General features: G+C 41.8%; 1 protein-coding gene and 1 long non-coding RNA gene across 43 annotated transcripts in view; one reads left to right on the top strand and one right to left on the bottom strand.

Annotated features, from left to right (window-relative positions):
• Ank2 (ankyrin 2) overlaps positions 1-17,216 on the bottom strand; it is a 575,860-nt gene that overhangs the window by 233,824 nt on the left and 324,820 nt on the right. The window lies entirely within an intron of this gene.
• On the top strand, positions 105-8,991 carry LOC120101096 (uncharacterized). Of its 2 annotated transcripts, XR_010063944.1 has the most exons (4): positions 105-195; positions 1,213-1,350; positions 1,652-4,647; positions 4,909-8,991. It is a non-coding gene; the product is annotated as an uncharacterized LOC120101096 (long non-coding RNA). The 2 variants fall into 2 exon arrangements; XR_010063943.1 differs by having other exon boundaries at positions 1,213-4,647.

A 17,216-nucleotide genomic window follows, 5' to 3' on the forward strand; every position in this document is an offset into this window, starting at 1 on the left:
GTGGAGATGTGATTTGTCTTTTCCCCCAGCAGAGCAATGGCTGGCAGCCAGAACACTCACAAAATAATCCACTCCGCCCCCGAGCTAGGTCATAATCTTGCTCCAGCCTCTGCAGCACCCATAATTCACTCGAGTGTCCCCCAGGTTGCGAGCCGAGCCCCTCAGCAGCCCACACTTGCACACAGGCGTGCCCAGGTGAGCGCCCACGCTCAGCAATGGTCCCGGGGGAGGGCGGAGCTCTGGACCCCGAGCTCCTCAGCAGTTGGGTGGCCCCGAGTGCGGACAAGCATCCTAATAGTTGCAGAAGCCTTCCTCAGGCGCTCATCACCGGTTGGAACGGTCTTGGGGGACTCCTCCAGACAGTCTGTCTTCAGACCCGAGCCAGGAAGAGGCCACCTCGGTGAAAGTCCTAGGGGGTGGGGAGTTCTCTGCCGCTTGCAACCACACCTCTATGCAGGGCGAGAGAAAATGGTGCAGTCTCGCTAAGGACCCGGCGCCGCCGCCGCGGTTGCTACGGGCAGCACGTGACATAGATCCCTGCGTCTTAAATCCCTCAGCCCTTCCCTTCTCCAAGGTACATTTGGAGAAAAGAATCTATGCCGCGGGGCCGGGAGGAGGGATGCAGAACTGGAGTGACTTGTCCCTTGCAAGGCGGAGAGGGGAGAGCGGGTCTGGGAAGGACTGGGAGTTGCCCGGGCTCCCCGGTGCGGTTTTACAGAGCCACGTGAGGCCGCCCTAGCAGCTTGCTTTGGCTGGGAATCAAACAGGGCTGTATGTCAGTGAGCACTGTATAAGCCGCCGGCTTTGGCGAGGTGTCCTGGGGAAGCAGAAGTAGAGGACCTCAAAGAGGAAAGCAGGCGTCCCCGAAACCCGTCCTCCATCACTCTAACAGGGACACCCAGGCACCCAGTTAGGCGTCTTTGAAATTCGCAAAGATGTTTTAACCTAACACGTTAACGTGAACAGCAATGGAATGAAGACAAGTAAAATTGGAATTTCTACACGTTCTCTTACGTACTCAGTAGGGAAATACGGTGGAAGAACACAGTGTATAAAATGTAGATGTTCCCGTTATACCCAGCAGGGAGACGGGGAAAATCACCTGTAAGCTCAGGATGGAATTCTCCAATCACAGATACTACCCAATTTTCAGAAATTTGCTAAAAATTGCATCAAGGGCTGACTGGATATTCTCGGTGTCTCGTTTTCTAGCTGGACAGAGTCTAAACACTGTTTATCGAGGTGGATTGTGAAGGCCTTTTCTCTACAACCTTCATATTTTAGAGGGACAATCATGACCGCTATAGCACGTGAGAGGAAAACCGTATAATCTGATTCCACATAAACCCTGTAAGTAGAGAAAAATGCTGAAAGCGCTCTTAGAAAACCTTTATAACAAACTCATCGCTATGCCAACCTAACATTGTAATAACAAACGCTGTGTTTATGAATGAAGACTACAAGGCCTCGTTTTCCCCAATGTGTGAAGAGAGTACACTAGTTAGGGCTTTGATTTGGTTTGGTTTGGTTTGGTTTGGTTCGGTTTGGTTCGGTTCGGTTTGATGCTAGGTTTTGTACGTCGGTCTTGCATGTTTTAGCTTATATAATTTACAATCTTTCTTTTTTCATTTCTTTCTTTTTTTCATTTTAGCTACGTGGAAGGCAGACGTTCTGTGGCCATGTAGACACGTTAGTTCTTCATCTGACTCAAATTTTGGTTCGAAGCAGAGAAGAGCTACCCGAGCATGAGGCCCTATGTTATTAGTTATTAGTGACGTGGCAGTTCCCGGTCAGCTGGCTTAGAACAGATTACGTCTCCTATGTAAGAAGGGCTCTCGTCCTTTTGCACACACAGTCGAGAGTCAGATCCACAAAACACAGAAAACCTCATCCACGTCATCTTGCCTTCAGCCCTCCTGACCCTTCCCTGGGAAGTCTCTTACCTATGTGTGGAGAAACACACATGTGTCCGTCCCAGCTTCTTGGGAAGTTAGCATGGATTTGGGGACAATTCGTTTATCTCCTTGGCGAGAGTAGCCATGGTTGTCCCCTAGTTATACCCCACTTCACAAGTGTCCTCTAGTCTGTCCTGAAATCAAAGCCATCGTTAGCCAAGGGTGCTTGTGGGAAACAGCAAGAACACAGCACTGCCTGTTCCTGGTGCCATCTGGCTTCCCCTCTCCTTCTAAATCCTTATTTAAAAATTAAAAAAAAAAAAAAAAAAAAAGCTTAGAGCAAGCAAGCCACACCTGATTTGTGGATGTTCTTTTAACTTAGTAATCCTAATGTGGCTGAGCCTCCTACCATGGTCTTTCTGTTAGTGAGGGTGACTGGGGGTTCTTCTAGGGTAGACCTTTCCCACTGCCTCAGTAGGATGTGCTTCTGTCAATGCTATAATACCTCTCCCTTTTCAGACTTCTCAGTGGGAAAGTAAAAACCACATGCTACAGCAGAAGGTGAACAGCGCCTGTTGTCACAAACACTTGCTTCTTCCATTAGTTCTTCCTAAGCTCACTACAGACCCCCTTGGAAAATTAGCCACTTTCGGCTTCACTGTGCTCTTCTCCTATACCAAGAAATGCTCACATTTTTGAACATCAATTCGGTAGCTAAAAGCAACTCTGAGAGGTAGTCAACAGTTTAGTTTGCAGAACTCTTTCGGCTTTTATGCTTTCTTTGTCTCATCCTGAAAGAGCATAATCAGACACCAGACAGACTTCAGTTTGACTGACAGAGACATTACAGAGGAAGCTGCATTGGCCATGTCTTTACGACCAATAGCGCCGTGACTTTGCTAATGTGTGTCATGGTGTCTTTGCATGTGACACAAAGCAGCCAAGAGACTGTGCGGATGCGTCTGAATGGCTTTCCTCCAGGCATCATGTAATAACAGCAGCAAAGCTTGGGTGCTCTTGACAGCCAGGTGACCTCAAGGAAAGAAACCAGGGAGGGAGCCACCGCTGTGGCTTCTAGCACATTCCAATCACAAAACCAGAAATCTCAGACAACTGGCAAGCACGTTTTAAAACAAGATTGACCCCAAGTCCTTTTAGTGTGTGCTGTGTTCATTTACCTTTCTCTCAGTTAAGAAATGCATTGATCCTCTATGAAAGGAATGCAGAAGGCAGTCCTTTAAAGAAAGTTGCCCACAGTAGATATTCCGCTACAGTGCGAACTACGTACAGCTGACTTACTCAGCAGTGAGCTGTTGAAGAAGTGACTCCTTAAAGACATCCCTTCTTGTTGACTTGGTATTTTCCAACCTTGTCTATGATTATGTGTGGGTGGGTGGGAGGATTCATTAACTCTCCTAGAGTAAGGAGTACCGCACACTCACCAGCTGACCTCTGCACAGACAAGGCACCAGGTTCCAGTCCCAGGAGCTCACAGCCATTTAAAGGATGCACACACACCATTAATGGGATCTTCCCCTCAAGCCTCCAGCAGAGATAGGGCACCAGCTGCTGTTTGAATTTGTACCAAAAGCCTCTTCCTTCTACAAAGCATCTCGACCGGTGACGAGAAAAGCCAGTGTCTTGTCTTCAAAGGTGAGGAACACGCAGTCACCCCGTCATTTACCTTTGAGAAGCAGAATTGAGAGATTGCCCTTCGGGGAGGACATGCTTCGTTTGAAAGACAGGAGAAAGCCAGCCATTTGCTGTCCTCACTGTGCAGCGACCCATTGATCAGAATCCAAAGAAAATCCTCTGCGACATCAGGCATCAGTAAGGGCGGTGTTCAATATCAACTGAGCTGGACATATGTAATGTAATCCCTCGGGTCCCTCCTCCCTCCATAGCTCCACCCAGGAGGAGCAGCAATGCAACTGAACAGCAATAATCACTCTATACAGTCCAAGTGTGGATAGTGGGAGGGACTGGGACAGCAAGTCAGATGATGATGATGATGGTGGTGGTGATGGTGGCGATGATGACGACGACAATGATGATGATGATGGGCCTACTTAGACTGTGAAACAAGAGCTGATTCTTAGCAAATTCATGGTGTTAGTCCTTTTTTGAAATTCTCTGTGTTTTCTGAAGGTGATGGTGGTTACAATAAGAGAAAGCAAACTGACTGAGTGACTGCAGGGTTCTACCACCTTCAATTGGTTTTACCTGAAGCCAAAATCAAAAGCCAATTTGATGCTGTAAAATTACTAAGGCAGTGTCTGCTAATAATATGATGGGTCCTACTTTGGATACCTATGCTCCTCTAAGAGATGATTTCTTTAAGATCACAATGCTCAGGGGGCTACTATTTTCTTCTATGTCTTCCCTAGGAAGAAAGCTAGAACCCCAGTCTAAGTCTAGAAGAGAAAAGCAGCTGACGCAGGCCCTTTACCATCCTGCCCCAGAACCATGCCCCCAAATGACGCAGAACATTTCTAGCAAGTGTCATAAGCCACACATATGGGTCATAGTTACTCTTGTTACCACAGTCCTCTCCCTGCTCAGACCCTGACAATGGTCTCAGTTAAAGGCTAGGGTTAAGTCTGTAGCAGCTAAAAACACCACAGCTCCGATGAAAAAAGATTGATAAGCACAACATCCCTTCCTGCGTGTTTCTCAAGCCCACGTCCAGTGTATCCCTTCAGCCACAACGTGTGAGCCTCCGTGGACAACGAGCTTGCTGCGGCTCCGATGGGTAAGCTCCAACCCAGCTGTGGAAATGGGCTGGGTCTGCTCATGGTGAACAACTTCTGACAGAAAAACACCTCTTTATCAATTCAGAGAGAGAGGGAGAGACAGACAGACAGATAGACAGACAGACAGACAGAGACAGAGAGACAGAAAACATGCTATTTAACAGGAAGAGCAGCCTACTTATGTGTAATCTTAAACTTTTATAATTACAATCTTTTAAAAATTTTTTTATTATAAAATTCTTGTAATTTTTCTTTTACAGGGACATTCTTTGTTTAAAATCAAAGCTTTCACACTGTCCCCATCTCATTGCTGTACTGTTTCTGGCTACGGTGCTGTCTTTAATAAAACACCATTCCAGGAAGTCCACACCGAGGCATCCTCATTGGTCTCAGGATGAGCACCTTGCCTTGCTGGGACAGAGCCTCTGCATCAAGCGTGAGCAGAAAGCATATGCAGACCGTGGACAGAATGCTGTTTCAGAGTTTTTAAGCATCTGGACTCGTTTCAAATTACTTATAAATATCTTCAAATGTTCTCAGGACTTCTCTCTTCTGAATACTGACATCTTATTCTATCACTCACAGACAAATACGTACCCATATGTAAATATAAAAGGATATGTTGATTTTGAATAAGAACGTGACTGGGATTATTAAAGGCTAGAGTCTTTGACATGGACTTTAACTCCTGTTGGAGATTCACTGTGCACCTGCTTTTGGTTTGTAAGAGATTTTTCTAAAGGCTCTGGGGTTTACGTCTTAATCCTTTTGTTTGACCAAATAAAAATTCACCAGGGCTGGTGAGATGGCTCAGCAGGTAAAAGCTCTTGCCACAAAAGCCTGGTGACCTTAGTTCAATCCCAGAGATGCACAGTGGAAGGAGAACGGACTCCTGAGAGTCACCTTCTGACCTCCACATCCCATGATCCCATGTAAAAACCCGGGCACACGTCTGTGGTCCCAGTACTGGAAGGGAAGACAGTGGATGCAGGACTCACTAGCCTGCAACCCTAGCTGACTGGGCTAGCCTAAGGCCAGTGAGGGACTGTCTCAAAACTAGCCCAAGGCCAGTGAGGGACTGTCTCAAAACACGAATCTTTGAGGAATGGCACTGTAAATAGATCTCTGGATCACACATATGTGCTCACCCCCATATACACACATCACAGAAAAGAAAAGAAATGTTAATAACTCAAGCGAAGCTCTTGGTAAAGGAAAGAAAATGTGATTGATACTTTCTCACATTTATAAGTCAATTTTAAGTATTCAGATAAATAGCTTGCTAGAAAACTCAAAAAGATCACATGGGACAAATCTTTTTTTAATTATTATTATTACTTATGTTGTGATAAATTTAACTCATGCAAGTCTTATATTTTTATGAGGTGTAAAATAGTAACATTTAAAATCTACTACATATAGATTAGAATAACTGAGTTACTGTGCTGCTTTATGGAGCATAACTTATAACCTCTAATACAAAATTCTGTTAATATACAACTAATAGAAATATTCCTATCCTATTCAAATTAACAATAGGAATGCAAAATATGTAATTTTAGGGTATGTCCGAATCTCCTGAGTTTATCACCAAGTAGTGGATGTCTCCAACCTCTGCTGTTTTAATCCAAACCTCAATTCATTAAATACGGACATAAATATTTTCAGCAATTCTAGGAAAACAACACTATATCAAGTAGACTCTCTGTATATTACAAACGCCAATAAATGTAAAAGATTTATAAAACATGTCTTAATTACACAATACTCCTAAGAAATAATGACAAGGGGGATTGCTCTGTTGTTGATAACAGAAAACTGGCATGCTATCACCTGGCCACGTTTTCCCTGGTGTAAATGACTGTCATTTCCAAAAGGCTTTGGTAATGAGATTTATGAACATCTCAATCATAACTGCTTCTGCGTTCTTCACAACCCCTCCCCATAAAGTGCTTCCAGATCCATTTTAATTTCTTCATTCAGATAGAAGATATTTTCTTGCAACCATTTTTAACTTATAGATAAAATACACTGCTAGAAATAAAATAATTTATTATTATTTCTATTTCTAAATATGACAATCATTTTTGTATTTATTTTTTGTGAACTTATATCCTGTGGATATGAAACTCATGCCTGTTTTGGAAATCACATCTTCTGAGAAAGGCATCTTTGAGTCTTTCTGATCAATAATCAAAACACAGGCACTAACATGCACGTGTGTGTCCAGCTACTCAGTGATAAGCTATTACTACTACTTAAACGAGCTAGAAATACAGACGAAAATATAATGTCTTTAATCTGTTTTAACTTTATGTGTATGCCACATACGTGTGCCCGCAGGGGCCAAAAGAGGGCAAAAGATTCCCCTTGAGCAGGAACTACAGGTGTTCATTAACCACCTGATGTGTGGGTGCTGGGATTTGAACTTGGGTCCTCTGGAAGAGCAACTAGTTGTCTCTTAACCTCTAAATCATCTCTCTAGTCCCTTAAACTATAGACAGCTTCTTAAAAGCAATACATAGCTAACATGATGGTTAGGGATTTCTAAGCAAGACTGAAAGGAAATGAAGACAGGAAGAAATGAGCAAGCATGGTGTTTCCTGAGTGTGTTTCCCTAGCAAATCTGGCCAAAAGGGCAGAAGCCGACAGCCAATGTCAAAGTGCAGAATCAAGTGACAAGGCCTGACTACAACCATCTGAGACCATGAAGGGACATATCCAGGCTGGCTGTCCCTCCAGCAGGTCAACGACCACAAAGCCTACCCAAGTCACTGCACATCTGCTCTGAAGGTGCTATTATCATCCATTCCCTGAAGTTATCAGTTCAAGTGACATCTCAAGTACGGTGATCAGTGTGCACAACTACCGGGTGTGCATCAGAAACCGCAGGGCAGGGCAGGATGGCAGGCCTGCAGAGACTTCAAGGGTTTGAATGTGGACAAGACACCATCACACAGGGAACAAAGTTCGGACTCCCAGGGTAGTGTCAGTCACGGAGAATGTTCACCTCAACTCTCGGAGTGGAGACTGATTTAGTGTATCATTCCCTTCACTATTTCTAGTCAACCACTGTACTCTCCAAAGGAACAGAGAATGGTATTATTAAACGAGTAAGCAGCAAGAGTAGCAAAGTGAACAGTGGAAGCAGTATGCATGTTCCACAAGGCGTTTCTCTTAATCAAAGCTTTAATAAGGATACAATGAGTCTTTTCTATTGATGGCTGCTCATCTGCCACAAGCTCACTGCTCTGGGAAAAGCGAATGACGGGTAGCCCAAAGCCACTCCGGTTAATCTAGAGAATAACAGGACCAGCTATGGGAGTAAGACTTTGCAGTGCCGGGCGGAGGAGGACATCACCTCTTTGCTAAATAATACTGTCGGTGGGCAGGGTGCTGGGCCCCACTATAGGGGGATGAATGGGAACTGGGGCTGGTGGCTCAGATATGAAAGACACTTAAATGGGACACTGGGTTCTCTGGAGTAGAGTGCACAGAACTTCAGATCAGGTCACATAGGGCAGAGTCTCTCAGTTCACCAGATTCCAAAGCTGCGCATAAGAACAAGCCTTAACTTTTGGCTACCATTATGCTGTGGTAGTCCAACACGTACATCCAGGTTAGTGGCAATTTTCTTTCATGGAGGCCCAAATGCCTACTATGGACCTGCCATCACTTGCGGTCAATCAGCAACAGATAAAAGAAAGCCAACAAAGGTAGAACATCGCCCCGCCCTGACCAGGAAGCTTTTTCTCTCCCAGGGACAGCAAAGTCCTGTCAGGAAGGTAGACAGTTGAATAGGACCAAGGTCAACTCTTGACTGGCAGCTTGCTGTGCCTTGCTCCAGAATTATCTATGAACCAATCTGCTTATCCAGACAGCCTGCATCTGACCCTCCCAGATATCTTAAAATGAATTATGATAGGTTCCCAGCACTGTAATGAGTTCGAGCTTATCCAAAGGTAAATACAAAACCAATGGAGAAACAGGAATTACATCTGACATATAAAGAGATGCCTTTCGTTTATTTTTGTTATTTAATTAACTTATAACTATGCACCTTCATAGTTAGGTATAGCTAACTATGGTATAAAATGAGTACACAATGAATTTCATAGAAAACTGAAACATTAAACCTTTCAGAAATTCAAAATTAACTGAGACCCAATAGCTAAACGTAAGAAATAAAATGTAATTTTTTTCAAGAATTGTAAATTTTATATGAAAAAGAAAAGTAAACTTGATGGCCCTAAGTAGAAACTCTAATCAGTGTTTAACCCAACTAGCCTTCTAAATTTAAAAACAAACAAACAAAAAATATCAGTGGAGTCTTTTTCTGTTGCAGCTACTTTGATAAAGATAGCTTTCAATTCTGGCTTCACAGAAAATGACTTGGCTCTTCCCCCTGATTTACAGGAAAACAGAACAAAAGCTTTGTCAACAGACTAACATGTCCCCGTTTTCCTAATGTCCACAACAGTAAAAGCTTAACACTTGGTAATACTATATATTAAGTGCACGTTTTTCTCCCACTTTTAAGTTATACTTTACCATGAGTATGGAATGTTTATTTAAAATCTTTTCACCTCCATTGCACTTTTTATTTCAATGACGTAAGTTTCCGATTATCTAATGAAATACGAGCTGTAAAAATGTTCTTGTTTTCAAGGGCTCTCAAGATGGCTCAGCGAGTAAAGGTGCTTGCAGTCAAACCTGTTGACCTCAGTTCAACCCCTGGGACCCAAACTATAAAAGGAGAGAACCAAATTCCTCAGGCTGTCCCCTGACCTCCATACCGAGGCCATGGCATACATGTAGTCATGCACATATGTAAATATATAGATTAATAAAATGTTTTTTAAAGTTATCATGAAAAATAATGGACTTACTAAATGTAGTTCCCTAATAACGCTTTTGAAATCTGGGTATACATAAAGCAACTGTGAAACACTAAGGCAGAACCATAAGAAACATCTAGAAATTCTACAATAAGACTATTACCCAAATAGCTTAATACTTTTGCTGAACTAAATAGGCACTGAACCAGAGAGAGGGTTAAGGTTTGTCGTCATCTAAAAAGAAGACAGTGGTACACCCCTAAACAGTAGAAAACCCTCAGACATCAGGCATTTCTACCAGGATCTTGATCTCAGTCATCACTGCAAGATCATCTAGGGACGTGTATTAGATGAACCAAGATGTTGTATTTTGTTTTGAGACAGAGTTTCCCCAGGCTGGTCTGGAACTCACAACGTAGCCTAGGATGATCTCAACCTTTTGTTCCCCCTGTCTCTAGCCCCTGAGTACACTATGAAGATGCACAGCTCTGCCTAAGTTTACGTTGCTGGGTATTGAACCTGGGACTTCCCATATGCTAAGTAAGCACTCTACCAACTGAACTACATCCCTAGGCCCGAAATAAAATAGGCACATGTATCTTTTTTATATAATTTGCCCTTTTCACCATCCTTTTAACTAATTGATCATGACAGTTTTGATTCCAGTATAAAGTTAGAGGTTCTTCATACAATGACTTGAGTTTGAGGTTTGCATCTCAACTTGAGCCCTATGTTGGGTGTATTTCCTGTTCATTGTGAGCTTCAATTTCTTTACCATTAATGGTGATAACGTCGAACGAAAGTAAGACGTTTTGTATATGTGATAAGTACTCAGTGAGCAGAAACTACAGCAAATATTGCTTGAGGGAAAAATATCTATGTATGTGTGTGTATACCCACACATATACATATAGAGAGACATGTATAGACATGTAAAAGAGAAGAAAGCCCTCCATGACTAGACCAGGTATACGATAGAATCAGAGCCCAAAATAATCTGTATAGAAACTGCTGATCTCTAGCCATCATTATTCTGTTAGTCAGCTGCTTTAAACTATTGGGTAATGAGTAAAACCAACATAACCTTGTCCTCATAGTATGGTGAAAGGAATCTTACAGCAGGGGAACATAAAGGAGAAGGCACACTAACCAGCCCTGATAAAGCAGAGCCCCTAGATACACAGGAAGGACATCAGTGTTTCCAGAACCAGAGATTTGGAGCCGGCCTCAATCACAATAAAGGGTGGCATCACAAAGCTTTGTTTGGAGCCCAAAACAAAGCAAAGAACAATTGCCGTTTGACAACCAAGTAGGCACAATTCCAAGCGGAAGGTTCTGGAACAAGGTCTTTTACAAACAGTGGCAAGGAATCGGGCATTGGCACTCCTTTTCGTTCCTATATTTGGTCCCTAGAAACTCCAGTTTTAGTAACAACCACAAGCTGGCCCCTTCACCTAGGCTTCATGTGCACACCTATGAAGCAGTGTGAAGAGCATTTGTTCAAATGTTTGCCCCCTCATAACACTAGAAATAAAGTTCTACTTTTCTCTAAATCACAACATAAGCACAAAATGGTTGGAACCACGAAGATAGCTGAAATCAAAATCCAGCCCCAGAAACCACTCTATTTATGTACCTGTCTTCACCGTCAGCATTAGGACTTTGACTGGAGGAAAAATGTTCACTGCTTGGTCCAAGAAGAGCTCACATGAAATCTGGAAGGGCTCTTTTAGATAATCAGAACAGATGGTTCCTGTTACCCTGCATGCCTTGTGAAACTTTCTGGAGAGGTGGATTTGGGACTCCTTCCCACTTAAAGGTACTGCATCCTAGTTACAGATCGTGCAACTTTAAAGAAAGGCTTGCATGAAAACAAATCTGAAAGTCGGTGAATTCACTCTGTAGCTTGACTATCCCTGAGTTCTTAGAAATTAACGGAGGTTGATAGCCCTCTACTGGATGCAAGATATTAACATCCAATTGCTCGAAAATGTTACTTGAGAAATTGGGCATGTCATAAGATTTAAAGGAATATATATATATATATATATATATGTATATATATATATATATATATATATAATAGAACTTGAAACAGAGTGAAACATAGCCATGTAGTTACAGAATCTTGGGGTTTCATATCTCCACTTACGATTTCTTTGACCTCATTTTTGGTTACATCAAAATATTTACAACTAATTTTTAAAAGAGCTTGTTTATGCAACCTTAGACTGTACCCTAATCTATATAGTATTGAGCTTCAAGTGCATTAAAATGTATATACAATATAATATGATCAGAGTTCTTTAGAGTGAAAATGCTTAAACATCATGGGAGAGTTACCCTAAAATAGTTAATGCCTAGTTTTAATGCATAGATACAATTTCTGAAGTTGTAACATCTTGAAAAATATTCTCTACAAAGAAATCGTCTCACATCTGAGTCTTGGTGCTTATATCAGACACAGACACAGTCCCCAGTGATATGATCAATTTGGGGGGAAGTTTGTTATACATATTTGTCCCAAAACCCTATTTTCTTGGGTATTTCAACTTTTACCTTCAATTTCTTTCGCAAGCCAACAAATACGGTTTGCCTGGTTTGGTCCTCTCAACTACCCAGTTCTCAAAGCAGAGCCTACAGGGAACTCACTCAGGAAATCTGCTAAGTGTGTAGGGAACTGTTTTCTACTTTCTAAAATGCAGGACCAAGCCACAGTGGAACCTGTTCAAATAACTGGGTTATGCTTTGTGGTTCAGACTTAATTCCCACCCTGGGAATTCCCACCCCTAGCGTCCCCTCAGTGGGTAGATTTGTCTGTGGCCAGCAGCCAGTACCTGTACTGAACACAAGATACCCTCCCCTGGGGTTTCTAGGCATGTCAGCTGGACAACCTTGCCCTGAACATTAGAGCTTCTCCACCTGACATCTCTTTCTTGGAGCCATGGCCCCCCAGACACTGAGTTCGCCTATCCTGTCTAGCGCCATTTCCGCTGTTCATTGTAAATAGTTGCTGCCAAGAGGGGCCCCAAGACGCTGCACTTGTTGGCACAAAGTTATGCTCCGTGCCCTTATCCTTCATTCATCGTAAGTCATAGTTTACTTGCTCTGTTTTCTTCTCTTTGCCTCTCTTTCGACTTACACTCAAACTTGAATTTTTACAATTTTCTTTTCTCTTTATTAAAGGAATGTGAGATTTCTGTCTGATGTGGTTTTTTTTTTTTTTTGGGTTGTATTTTCTCCTTATTTCTCAGTCCAAGAATCTTACATGTCCACACACACACACACACACACACACACACACACCCCACCTAGTAAAAGGCTGTATACATCATTTAACACCGAGAGCATGAAGTAAGCATTGTGGGCTACAGTTAGTGTCGTGAACGCTGCATTCTATCTGCTGAGCGCTCCATCTCCAGCTTGTGTTACAGCTTGTGCTGTGGAGAGATGCTGGAATATTCTAAAGCAAGCCAAGACACACGAGGATGCCCTTGAAGGGGCTACCGGGACAACACTCACTCCTCTGTCTTTTGTGCTTCCCAGCCACGAAGTGAACAGCTTGATTTTGTCGCAGGAGATCACGATGGGTCACCTCACCAGAGACCTAAAGCAACACAGCCAACTTCACAGACTGAACCCTCGAGTATCTCGAGTCCAGATAAAGCTTTCTTCCTCATACCTTACCTTGGGATAGACAAGAAACCTGACTAACACATCTCTTAGCTTACTACTAAAACAAGGGCCAGGCCGGTGAACGATGACCTGTCCCTGGGGTTAACTAGTACATACTTAATGCCAAGTTTCTAGAGATTATTCCTACTTTAAAATGCCAGCATTTAAATGAGAGACGTGAAGAAAAGGGGGACAAAGTTAGGCTGTTAAGGCCCAAAATGTTTAAATATAAATTTTAATAAATTAAAATTATAAATTAAATGTATTTAATATAAATGTAGATAGAAGCATCCAGTGCCTGTTTTATACCTTAATAAACATTTAGATGCATATTCTCGCTTCGCAGTGAACAATGACTAATGGGAATGTCCGATATGGACAACACTATCAACTCTAGACAGCTGACCTTTAAAATACTGACGGTAAAAGCCTCCGTTTAAACTGATACATCATCGGTGGCAAAGACAATGGTGCTCAGGGATGCATTTTCGGGGTTCTACCTCCCTCAAAAGTTCTAAGGCAATATTTAACTCAATTTTGCTTAGTGCTAAGCAGGATGCTAAATGACTTTAATCATTTAAAATAAATCCACAGTGACATACACCAGAGTGTTTTTGACTACTTTGAAAGATTGCCATTAAAACATCGCTAGCATTCCCTTCTCTTATTTCCAAATACAGTTTCCACTTAAAAGAAATCTGCAATCTATTTTTTAAAACAGTTGATGTTTCTGTATCAAGAAGCCTATCACTCTCAGTTCCTGGCCGTCAATCAAAGCCTCTGTTTCTTAGTATCGCATGCCAGGCCCTTTCTTCCATGACTGTTATTTATTTTAAAATAAAATAAATGAAGAAGGATGGAAAGTTCCCAGGCATCTTGAATTAAGCCAATACACAATGTTTGCTTTCCACACAAATGCTGTGCACTGAGCAAAAGCTCTGCTTTGGGATTGAACCCCTTCAGGAGTAGCCAAAACAAGGAGTGTTATCTGTGGGAACTTGGTGAAACAGGCAACATAATAAAAATATATATTTATTGTAGGGGGTTGCAATACGGTTCATTGGTAGACTGAATGTACACCATGCTCAATGTCCAACTCGGCAAATAATAGTAACAGCATCAAAAATAAACATGTTCTACACAGAGAGCTCCTAAACAGCTAGGGCTGCAGAGCAAGAACCTGTCTTAAGAAGCCACCATGGGGGAAATCCCATCTATGACCACAGCACAGGGGATCGAGAGTTCCAGTCTAGCCTGGTTTACAGAGTGAAACCATGTTTTCAAAACACAATTAATGAATGAATGAATGAATGAATGAACAAATGAATGAATGAATAGGTGGATGGATGAATAGATAGATAGATAGATAGATAGATAGATAGTAGATAGATAGATAGATAGTAGATAGATAGATAGATAGATAGATAGATAGATAGATAGATAGATAGATAGATGTATAGCTAGATACATACATATTGATTTTATAAGGCGGTAAAAGTAAATATATAAATACAATAAGGACAAAAGGCAATTGCGTAGAATACTACAAAATTCAACACCAGCCTTTGGTGACTTTTTCCTCCCTCCTATTTTCTACACCCCCCCCCCAGTTTTCTCCCACTCCTACATAATTTTTCATCACAGCTCAAGAGAAGAGAGAACTACCCAGATGGAGCAATAATAAAACCAAACCTTAAAGGAGCAGCTGAAACAGAAGAGGCCATGAAACCCAGAGACAAGGAAAACAAGGAGAATAGGAGGGGATGTCCTAGAAACCCAGCAAGCCCAGTTTCGTGGACCAAGACCCTAGAAACACCATGACAAAATGACTAGCTACCAGCTACAATAGAGCTGGTAGTCTCAAAACCACTTCACAGTTGGAACTTCTGCCTTTCGTGAAACTCTTTCACTTAGCTCTGATACTCAAAATTCCCATCTTCTGACTTTATCTTTGTAGCTAAATTCTTTTTCATCAAATCTCAAATGGGCAGCACTGTCCTGATGATGCTGGAGAGAGAAGGAACATTAGAGGGACATGGGAAGGGAGAGAAACCATTCACTGTGGCTCGAGTCAGAAATGTCAACACAACTATTGAACTGAAACTGCTAAAGAATCATTGCTTGTCCTAGGAACAAATATCAAGAAAGGGTGTCCTTTGGGCTGAACATTTGTGGTTTTGAACTTAACGCTTCTAGCTTTCCTCCCATCCCCAGAGCTAAACAATACACCTCGTAAAAACACCTTACAATGTTGTTCATGGCAGAACCTCTCTAAGAGACATACGTTAAACTGAAATTTTAGCCTCTTCCTAATTTTAAGTCGATGTCTTTATGTTCAAGCTTGTTGTAAATTCAGATCTTGTGAGCATTGTAGCCTTAGAAACACCCAGAGCCATACACACCACAGCCAAGATATCTAAGCAGGACCCTGTCGAGAAGCCGATACTGTCACTTGAGTGAATCAGTGTTCCTTATGCATCTGTCTAAAGTTACTAACTCTGCCTCTCTGTGACTCATCCTAAAATTCTCTTCACCAGCCCAGTGAAGAACTGAATTTTGCCTGAGTGGTGGATCCTACAAGAGAGACCAACAAGACTGCTGATGGCTAGGCTGTGTCTCCTGCCCACGGTGGACACCGAGAATCTCTCCTCATGCTGTACGTTCTGTTCTTTCCAGCTGTAGTATTTTTCCACAACTTTAAATCTCATAGCTGTGCCCAATGGCTCTGCTCTCACTTCTCTCCTCAGCTACCAGCTCCACGCACCCATTTAGACAGCCTTGGGTGCCTGCGGGTGTTTGTCCTCCAGCCTTCACATCTCAGTAATGAGAACCCAGGCAAAAAACCTCAGAGTTAGCCATATTCCATGATTTTCCTGAATACTGTAAATTTTGCTACTAATCTGTCTTCCGTTTATACTGTCTCTCTATCCCCTCAGCCACTACCCATTGCTGCTTCTCACTCCATCTAAAACACGAACTTCCTGTCAGCTCTCCAACTTCTACTCCACCAGCCTTCCATCCCATCCTCCTCACTGAAAAACATAAAGATATAAATGATAGAGAGATACACCTGGGCCCCATGCTTTTGCTATTGGGGGATTAATTACTGATTCAACTTCTTTCCTAAGTACAAGCTTACTGATTAACTATTTCTCTTCCTATGGATGTTGGTAGGTAATGACTACAAAGAATTGGTGCATTTCCTCTGTCTGCCTATAATATTTATTTATTAGATCAATGATGATGACTCTTCCCTCATCTCCGATATTAGCAATGTGCATTTCCTCTTCTTGGTTATTCTATGTAGAGTCACAGTATTTTTTATTAATCTTTTCAAATAACCAAATTTTTGTCTCATTGACTATTCTTTTCTGTTTTCCTTTTCTCAATCACATTAATATCTATTCTAAATTGGTTGTTTTCTCCTTTTGTTTCATAAATTTTATACTGATCTCCCTCTTCTGATTTTCTACTATAGAACCTGAGTTATTGGATTTTGGATCTTTTTTCTAAAAATACACTCATTAGTATAAAATTCCCTTGATAGGGAGCGATAGCAAGAAACTGTAAGTCCAAAAGAGCCTGCCTAGCATCTTATGAACATTTATTGACTGACAAGATATATGGTGCTTCAGTCATCATTTTGCTCAAATCCACACCTGTACATACTTATATGCTTAAGCAAAAAAAGAAAAAGCATCAGTAGGTAATTTTCCTTTAAACAATTACCATGACTGCAAAGTTAACTTCATAGAAAGTCTAATAATCAATGGTGCTCCAATAGCTGCAGAAGTTTTCTGTTTGTCTTTGTTTTGGCTTTGATTCTTTTTTTCTGAATGCTTTCACATTTTTCTCTTCATTATATATAAAATTAATATCAATCAGAGCTGGGTATGGTACAGTGACCCCAGCACTTAGGAATCAGCAGCAGGAGGGTCTCAGGCTCAACGTCAACACAGACTACATTCAAGACCCCATTTCAAAAACATATAAATGAATAAATTAATTAATAAATAAACAAACAAACCAATATTCCCTCCAACAGAGTTAATTTC

This window comes from Rattus norvegicus, chromosome 2 (assembly GCF_036323735.1).
Source record: "Rattus norvegicus strain BN/NHsdMcwi chromosome 2, GRCr8, whole genome shotgun sequence".
Taxonomy (NCBI): domain Eukaryota; kingdom Metazoa; phylum Chordata; class Mammalia; order Rodentia; family Muridae; genus Rattus; species Rattus norvegicus.